The sequence below is a fragment of the Rutilus rutilus genome, assembly GCF_951802725.1.
Source record: "Rutilus rutilus genome assembly, chromosome: 12".
NCBI lineage: Eukaryota > Metazoa > Chordata > Actinopteri > Cypriniformes > Leuciscidae > Rutilus > Rutilus rutilus.
Genome location: NC_140217.1, coordinates 40,619,877 through 40,630,307, shown reverse-complemented (window position 1 = coordinate 40,630,307; position 10,431 = coordinate 40,619,877). Strand labels below are relative to the sequence as shown.

The following is a 10,431-nucleotide window of genomic DNA, read 5'->3' as shown; positions in this document are numbered from 1 at the left end:
TTCTCTGATCGTTACTTTTGAATGTTCTCTGAACGTTACCTTTGAATGTTCTCTGATCGTTACTTTTGAATGTTCTCTGAACGTTACTTTTGAATGTTCTCTGATCGTTACTTTTGAATGTTCTCTGAACGTTACTTTTGAATGTTTTCTGAGCGTTACTTTTGAATGTTCTCTGAACGTTACTTTGAACGTTCCCTGTCGGCTGGGAGAACACCACAGTGATGATGATGATGATGGTAAATGAGACACTTTGCAAATTGATGAAACGAACACAAGTGTGAGCTGATCAGTCGGTCTTCTTGATCGATCATTAGTGATGTGTGTGTTTGTGTTGTCGCTGTAACAGCAGTAATGACTCGCGGTCAGTCGTGTTCATCTCTATCAGCGTGTCGTTCGGGACTTTGGCACACTCGAGCGTTTGCATGTTTGAGAGAGCGATTGTGCGAGTGTACACGAGTATATTTGCACAGCGTTATCCTGCTTGTGCGAGGCCAACAGCACTGAGGCGATTGTCAACAGTGGAAGTCCATAAAAACGTGGTGCTGACAAAGCGTGAGCAAACACTTTGATTTACTCAGGATTTCCCAACAAACACTTCAGGAGAGGATCCCGAGTGAATGAGAGCGGCTCAAGAACGAGACGAGTCATTTATATCAGGATCTGCTTCATACACCGCCGATGGGGTCCAAAACTGTGGAGCTGCAGTTTTATTCATATTTTGAATTAGTTTTGGTTTAATTTTAGTTTGGTGCTTTGATGCGGTGAGGATGTTGCATATCATGTCAGAATGTTTAGTTTTTTTGCACTGAATCAATTTGATCAATTTAACCAGAATCAAATGTATAGTGACTTGAAGCATATTAAGTATGATCAATTCAACCTGAATTAAATTTATATGACTTAATCAACTTGAATCTAATTTAATATGATGCAGTGTTGCTTTGGATAAAAGCATCTGCCAAATGCATACATTTACATTTTTGTAATGGGAAATATTAAACATGCCACTTTAATAATTAAAGATCACTGGGTCAATACAAGAGTTTATCAGAAAAATATTCAGCATATTGCATCACAGATATGATTGATGCGTGAGCAAGCTTGTCATCAGCTGGTCTCTGCACTGAATGAGACTGTATGCGAGATGATCTCTGCGAGAAACATCACAATAGAGCAGAAATCTAAAGCCTCGGAGCAAACAGAGGCGGATTACAGGAGCATCTCCTCTTTCTTCTCCACTGGGCCATTATTAAGTGTGTCCAAAACAGCTTAAACCTTCAAACTGATGCTTAAACTCTGAAAATACGCAGAAAACCTGAACCTAAATTGCCAGTGTTTTTCCTCATGGTTTCGTGAACATTAATTTGTAGTTTTGTGCATGATGCTTGAGGACTGACTCAAATTTAATATATCTGGATCCATTTGAATTTAATTTGATCTATTCAACCAGAATCAAACGTATATGACCAAATCCATTTGAATCAAATTAAATATGATCAGTTCAGTCTGAATCAAAGTAATATTAATGAATCAACTTCACTGAAAAAAAAATGATTAGTTGAATTGAATACATTTTTTTATGGTAAGTGGATGCACACAACTGATTTTACCTACATTTAAACAAATGCATTAAGTTGAACTAAAACTGATTAAGTTCAACGAACCATTTTTTTCAGTGTTGAATCAAATTGAATGCGTACATTTGTAATATTTCCTCTGTTTATTTGAATGAATTGCACTTTTTGTGATGACTGATAGACATACAGTGTAAAGGTGAGACGGATGATTAGAATTCATCCCACGGTGCAAACAAAAGAAGGAATGAGAAAAAGAGAGAATGCAAAAGGCGGAGAAAGTGAAAAGATTGTACACCCCCCCCTAAATCACGGCCTTTGACTCAGAGGAGGGGAGGGGCGAACGCAACCCGCAATACACAGAGAGAGAGAGAGAGAGAGAGAGAGAGGCGTTTATTATTCCGAAGGCTTTCCTCTCGGAGGAGCTCGGGCAGTTTGAACAGGAGGTCAACAATTGATTCAATTACAAGACAAACTTCCCAAGAGCCCTAGAGCGATCCGACTGGAGAGCTCTCCCTCTCTCTCTCGTTCTCCCTCTTTCTCTCCCGCTCTTCACTATAATGTCCCGCGCTCCTCAGGTAGGAGAGAGTTTAACCTCCTCCAGCTCTCATCCATCCCTCTCTTTGTGCGCTAATGAATGAGGGAAAAGCTGATGACCCGGAGAGACGTTGGGATCGGACGGCAGGAACCCGTTTAGAGAGAGGACGTGCGAATATTATAGATGAGTTCAGTGCGGAACATATTCATGAGACACGTGCACAACGAGATCTTAAACCGAATGCATAAAAGGCCTCATTTAAACCGCATGCATCTCCTTCACACACAAAATATCGCATCTTATTTATTAGGGCTGTGAAACGAATAATCGCGATTAATCGCATCCGAAAATAAAAGTTTGTGTTTATACTATTTAATTATTTTGTATATATAAATACACACATATTTGCATGTGTATATTTAAGGAATATTTGCATGTATATATATTTATATATAATTTATAAATATAAATATTTTATATATAATTTTTTTTTAAATTCTTAAATATATACATGCATATTTTGGATGCGATTATTCATTTCCCAGCCCTATTTTTTTCTTTTTTCTTTGAACTTTTTTCAGACCATTATGAACACTTGCTGCGAATACTTTTGGTGCAAAACATTTGCAAATATTTTATCTGTTTTTTTTTTATTGATAATAATAATGTATTTTATTCATATAGTGTGTTTCAAGAACCCAAGGACACTTTACATAGGCTAATATTGCAAAATAACATTTATGAGTTTCAGAAGACTAACTGAAATCCACTGAATGAAGCTTTGAGTGTCGGATCTGTCGTTCCTCTTTAGACAACAGCGTTTCTGCTGGATTCTCCTGTAGGACGAAGAGTTTTCACAGTGAAGCGACGGCTCTTCCTCTGAAACTCAGATTATTATATTTCTCAGCAGATTTACAAAGACATCGCTCGGTTTTATTGGGATTCATTCATAACTTCCCACATTCTTCAAACTTCATTCTGTCTCTGGTAGGGCTGAACGATAGTCTGTTTTAACATCGACATCGCGATGTGCGAATGAGCGATAGTCACATCGCCGGAACATGCGATGTGAAGGGTAACGTTAGTAGCACACAGTAAACACGAGATTGTTGTATGGCTTTTTGCTGGGGTGACATACGCGTTCCGCGTGCCTGCACAGTGATTGGTTCGCTGTGCCGCAGCTCACCGCTCACAGCCAACATTCACTGGCAATCCTATAGCTAAAAATGCGCTACGAAGAGGATCCAAAAAAGTCAAAATCAGCTATTTGGGACTAGCCTATTTCGTCTACAAAAAGGAGGATGTTGACCAAAAAGAGGTAGGCTACTTTGCTGGAGTGTTATAAAGTTGTGGATGTTTTTTTTTTTTAAAGTCGTTTATTTTTCGTGTTCGCATTTATGAGGAAAAAACAATGTTATTAAGGACGCGACCGTTATGAAAGCGGCAGTAAAAGACTGCTTTAAAACTTTCACAGATACCTCAAACAGAAAGCACAAAGCCTTTCTTTAAAACGAATTTCGTTTCGTATTAATTGTATCTTAATTTTAATCAGTATTTCATTATCCAATTTCCTGGATTTAATAAATAAATATTAAATAGCCTATAGCAGCCAGCGCCTGAACTGGAGATTATAAGCTATCATCCATGAACCGCAACTCAGCATAAAAGGTAGCCTACTCGCCTCACACACCTAATAATAATAATAATAATAATAATAAAATAGAAATATTTCTATTATCTACAGAAATCTCTACTTTTAAACAGAACCATTAAAAAAAAAATAATAATAGCCTAATCTGTATGAAAAGTGCATTTCTCCCGATCACTGCTGCGAAGATCGCGAGTCAGTATTGTCAACTTAATCTTTACAGAAAACACTTGTTTATTAATAAACAATTAAAATGTCACATCGCAATATTTTACATATTATTAATCATTACTTTTGCTGGTTATAGGTGCCGTTTACATGAACGCGTCACTGAATCAGCACAGAAAACATAATTTTTCGGGTCCTAGAACCTGAAGAACGTTAGGTCCTGTGAAGAACGTTCACCGAATTCTGAGAGAAATATGTTTCTTGAATAAAATATTAAGTGGCCTTTTTTTTTACTTGTAATGAAGCTTGCTTATTAGTGAAATTATTAATAACATGGAATGGTAATTATTGACTTTAGCCTGGATTGATGGCTCGCAATATCGCGATATATATCGTTGGGAAAAAAAATATCGCAATGTAATTTTTTTCCAATATCGTGCAGCCCTAGTCTCTGGTGTTTTTCAGCAGAGCATTTGCTTAAAATTTGCTATTTTCCTGACTAATCATTTGTGGTTAAGACAATTAAAAGCCTAGTGTTCAGAAATTTTGGGCATGGCCCTTTTTATTTTTTTTTGTACAGGAATGTGTGTGTGTGTATATATATATATATATATATATATGTGTGTGTGTGTGTGTGTGTGTGTGTGTGTGTGTGTGTGTGTGTGAGTCGGAGGACAGCCCAATGCCACACACAGTCAGACTCTCTCACACATGCACAGTCAGACTCAAACACACGCACACATATACACACACACACACACACACACACACACACACACACACGCTACTGCCAACTTCCTGCTCCCACATTTTTTCCATCTCATGTTCAGCTCGGATCGCTGGAAGTTTTCTTTTCTTTGGATTCTCTCTCTTTTTCTGTCTGTCTGAGAATGCTCTGACTCACAGCTTCACCGGCCCGCAGAAATACTGGAACATTCATGCATATATGTTTATGTGTGTGTGTGTGTGTGTGTGTGTGTGTGTGTGTGTGTGTGTGAGAGTGAGTGTGTGTGTGTGTGTGTGTGTTTCCAATCCAATCCAACTTTATTTGTTAAGCACTTTATTTGTTAAAACAACCAAAGTTGACCAAAGTGCTGTACAGGAAATAAAAATAAAAAATAAAAATAAATATATATTTTTTTATATAATATATATATAAATAAAAAACATAACAGCTCACATGAGGCGCAAAATTACATATAAAATACAACAATAAAATTAATTGTTGTTTGTGTGAGTGTGAGATGGTGTGTGTATGTATGTGTGTGTGTATGTATGTGTGTGTGTGTGTGTGTATGTATGTATGTGTGTGTGTGTGTGTTTGTGTTTGTGTGTGTTTGTGGGAATGTGTTTGTTTGTGTCTGTGTCTGTGTGTATATGTGTTTGTGTGTATGTGAGTGTGTGTGAATGTGTGTATATACAGTATATTATTTAATATACAGTATATATTATATATATATAAACTACACATACAAGTGTGTCAAAAGAGTTGATTAGATGAGTTTAGCATAATTATAAAATGCTGTTGTCAGCACTTAGACTCACGCTGAGGCTCTTCTGAAGTCTTTCTGAGCTCTTTATGTAGAAGAGAAGCTGTTATCTGGGATTGGGTGTTGAGAGCTGTTTGGCACCGTGTGTGTGTGTGTGTGTGTGTGTGTGTCTGTAATATGATCAGTGAATCACTGAGCACTTCTGACTGTGTTTGGCTCAGAGGAACAGGCCACACACACGCAGGAATACCACAATACGAGAGCAACTAACACTCATTTAGTTCTCGTCTCTCTCTCTGTCTCTCTCTCTCTCTCTCTCTCTCTCTCTCTCTCAGGAGTTGATGTGCTCATTTGTTAGTGTTTAGTTATGTAAATGGCCCTTGATGACGGAGCTGTTGTTGTCGGCTCTCTCTCAGTGAGTGGCTCGGTTTAGAGCTCCTGGGATCGTAAAGGGAGGAAACAAAAGCTTTTTCACAGCCTGAAAGAAGGAGGTGAAGTGTGGCGAATAAACGGATCTTCCCGTTGATGAGAGATCACTCAATGCACTCTGCATGGATAGTTTCTGTGCAAGGAATCTCATAATTTCCTGTGGTTTAATCACATCAGGTATTGTGCGAACAGGCCTGAATGTGATTTTATAATTGCAGTCGCACAGTGACAGTATTAATGTATTCATACACTACTAGCAACTTATAACCTTTACACTAATTGCAACCTCACTTCAGCTACAAATATATCATGAAGATGTAGAAATTTAACAAATTAATATGGGTCACATTTAATTCTCTATAAAAAAAAAAAATTATTATTGTTGTTTGTTTATTATTATTATTGAAGTAGACTTTTAATAGTAATCATGTTTTTTACACCAAAACAATATTTATATTCTGTATTAATGTTTGATCAGCATCATTAGTTACAGAGAGTCTGAAAACCTTTTCATCCTAAAAGAAAAAATCTGTTTAATTCAATGCTATATTGAATTATATTATACAGTTGTAATCGAAATTATTCAACGCCCATCAGGTTTATTGGCAAAATGTACAGACTTTCAGCTGTTTGCAATGAACGAATCAAACAAAAGTAATTGAAATAGCTCAACACAACAAATGTTTCAAGTGCTTTCCCCAAATTTAACTGTAAATGCAACTTTTAATGACTTCTGCAGTCTCAAAATGATTCACCCCCCCTGAACAGAATCCCTCACAGCAGCACAGATCTGCAGAACAGGTGTTGTCTCACTAATCAAGGGCTTCATTAGCTGCACCAGGTGTGCTTGAGCTAGAACACATGAAATATCTGAACTGGCCAGGTTTGTCGAGTGTCACATTTGACTGCAAGTTAGAAATATGGCTGAAGAATGTTCCAAAAATGATAATCGCCCTCCACAAACAAGGAACAGGATACAGTAAGATAGCGAAGGGACTAAATGTTCCTCGAGAGAGACTGTTGGAAGCATAGTTTGTATAACTGTGAGTGTGTGTGTGTGTGTGTGTGTGTGTGTGTGTGTGTGTGTGTGTGTGTGTGTGTGTGTGTATAAATTCAAGCATCAAGAAATATTCACATTTCCTTCCAGCTATAGATGGTCATACAGATGCTTGAAATACAGACCAATCAGAATGCAGTATGTAAATGTGTGAGAAAGGACCAATTGGAGTTGAGTATGCAAATATTTTGAGGATGCCATCACTGTGTTCAGACTATGAAGTTTACAAAGACGAATGAGTCCTATATGTCACATGTTTCAGGCTGAATTATTTTCAGAAGTTCAGTGTCTCAAAAGATCTCAGATTCCTCATGATGTGAGTCAGTGTTTGTTAAAATGAGAGAGATTGTGATGTTCTGCTGGGCTCTGGTCCAGAGTTCAGTCCAATCACACACACACACACACACACACACACACACACTCTCTCTCTTTCAAATGATTTACACTGCATATAAACACTCAGTTTGACTTTCTCCCAGCGCAGTGCATTAGTTCTGACCCAACAGGACCACACAGCGAGCTGACGCTCATTCATCAGATCCTGCTGGATCTTTATCAGTGACGGCACTCTTACTCTTTTAATCAACCATCGTCGTCTTCCATTTCAAAACCAGATCTGATTCTCGACAAATGTTTAAAATTCTTTTATATTTACAAGAAATAACACTTGATTTGATTATTTTGTATCGAATGAGTGACATTCTAATGCTTTTTATTGTCATTTTTCATAATAATCAATATTGTGGGTCTTGGCAGATGATTTACATCATTCAAACACTGAAGAACAATGTGTGAAAGGTGAGGCCGAAGGCGTTTTCTAGCAGATGTGACCTTGCAGTTGTAATGATAGACAGTGAATGGACGAGTGTGGAGGGTTCAGACGCTTTCGTCATAGTAGCACACGTGTGTGTTCGTGTGTGTGTGTGTGTGTGTGTTTAGCAGCTGGATGCCAGCTGTGAGTCTGTTTTGCTCCATTCCTCCCTTAGACAAGCTGACTGTGAGTATAATCATGTGTAAATGATGAAATGAGCGTGTAGAAGGAGAAGAGAGCAGATGGAGGTGTGAGGTTTGGTGGAAACCACAGGTATGGAGAGAGAGAGAGAGAGAGAGAGAGAGAGAGAGAGAGAGAGCAGACGCTGGAAAAAAGAAGACGCCCTTTTCACTGAATTTTCCTTTAAACAGTTTACGGTTGCCATGGCGACAGCTTACGTGACGAAACAATTTAATTCCAAGAGAATCTGTCCTGCAACATTGGTTGCAAGAATCTGTCATTCATTCACCTAAACTAATGAAAAAAGAAAACATTATTATTTTTCTGATTTGACATCTGTCTGTTTGAACATTCAAAAGTATCAATGTTTGAAGAATGTAACGTTTCCTTAACGGTTTGAAAAACTGGTGCTTTTGAACGTTCAGAGAACATTCAGACATAATGCTTTAATAATAATGTCAGCCAAACGCTTTCAGAACTTATTTTTGTTGGCTGGGTAATTGTGAAAAATTCATCAATTATAAAACTAATTTCAGCTGTAAAGCAGCTCTACAAAAGACAATAGTGTTTAATTATTCAGATCAATGTTGATAACTGATAACTGTCATTATTGCAACGTTCATCAATTGTCATTTGTCATTATTCTGCTCAGTTTAGTTGAATATCAGTGTATGTGCCGCATCAACACTCAAACACTGCAGAATAAATCATATTGTTGTCGATTACCTGCACTTTAGTGCGTCAGTGCTCGAGCTCACTGCTAGACGGGTTATTGTGGCGTTTGATGGAGGGAATGACCGACGGAAGGATGCAGTTTCAGTTGTTTAAGTTATGAAAACAAAGCCAGAGTTGGAAAACAAAGTTTAGCGTTGAAGAAAAACAGTGATATTGAGAGAGGCGGGGGGGGGAAACCGAGGTGTAATCTGGCTGTGATTGGTCAGATCATAAGCCCCGCCCACTTTTCGCCTCCAGGAACGCCTGGATACATTAGAGCTGCCATTATCCTCTCCGAGACATAACAGCCAGAACACCCACCGAGAGAGAGAGAGAGAGGGGAGAGAGAGAGAGGAGGAGAGAGAGAGGGAGAGAGAGAGGGAGAGAGGAGGAGAGAGAGAGGAGAGAGGGAGAGAGGAGGAGAGAGAGAGAGAGGGAGAGAGGAGGAGAGAGAGAGACAGAGGAGAGAGAGAGGGAGAGAGAGAGGAGAGAGAGACAGAGGAGAGAGAGAGAGAGAGCGAGAGAGAGAGGAGAGAGAGGGGAGAGAGAGAGAGAGAGAGGAGGAGAGAGAGAGAGAGGGAGAGAGGAGGAGAGAGAGAGACAGAGGAGAGAGAGAGCGAGAGAGAGAGGAGAGAGAGAGAGAGAGAGAGAGGAGAGAGAGGGGAGAGAGAGAGAGAGAGAGAGAGAGAGGGGGGGGGCAGGAGAGAAAGTTGTTGCAGAGTTTGAGGTCAGTTCGATGTGAATGTTTCTGAAAGAGTCTCTTCTGCTCACAAAAGCTGCTTTTATTTGATCAAAAATACTGTAAAAATTGTGACATATTATTCCGATGTAAATCAGCTGTTTTTATGTGAATATATAGTAAAGTGTAATTTATTCGGAGCGAGGAGAGAAGCTAAGAAAGTTGTTGCAGATGAGGGCGAACGAGGAGTTTTACACCGTTTTACTTCTGTCTGTCTGTAAAACACCAGCACTGTTTACATCAACATCAGCAAGAGTTTGAGATCAGAACGATGTGAATGTTTCTGAAAGAGTCTCTTCTCTCGCTCTCCTCTCTCTCTCTCTCTCTCTCGCTCTCCTCTCTCTCTCTCTCTCTCTCTCTCTCTATCTCTCTCTCTATATATATAACAATTATATATTAAATATGTATATATAGTTTTTACCATTTTTTTTATCATTTAAAGATTTTTGTAAGAAGTCTCATGCTCACCAAGATACAGTACAAATTGTGAAATATTATAATAATGTAAATCATCTGTTTTCTATGTGAATATACAGTAAAGTGTAATTTATTCCTGTGATCAAAGCTGAATGTTCAGCATCATTACTCCAGTCTTCAGTGTCACATGATCCTTCACAAATCACTCTAATATGATGATTTGATGCTCAAGAAACATTTATGATTATTATCAGTGTGGAAACTGTGTAACATTTTATTTTTCAGGATTCTTTGATGAACAGAAAATTCTAAAGAACAGCATTTATTTGAAATAGAATCTTTTGTATTTACTGCTACTTGCTTAATAAAAGTATTAATTTCTTACAAATAAAAATCTGTCTGACCCCAAATTTTAGATATGGTAGCTCAGTCTATATTTAATTAATTTTTTATCCTGAATAGCATCAAGTGATAATAAGTGACGTCTTGTCAATTGTTTTGATTGTATTTCTGTGTAGCCCCGCCCACAGTACAATCCCATTGGTCCAAAATCCCACTCTAAACATGTATACAATTAAAATCATAGAAATAATAATAAGGACGGCTTGTCTCTGACTGACGGTCACACAGTTTTGTCCCCCGTCATGTCTGTGATTCTGCCTGTGA

At 38.2% G+C, this 10,431-nt stretch overlaps 1 protein-coding gene across 1 annotated transcript in view; it reads left to right on the top strand.

Moving 5' to 3' along the window:
* The window catches only part of gli1 (GLI family zinc finger 1), a 69,798-nt gene that overhangs the window by 26,566 nt on the left and 32,801 nt on the right, over nt 1–10,431 (top strand). The window lies entirely within an intron of this gene.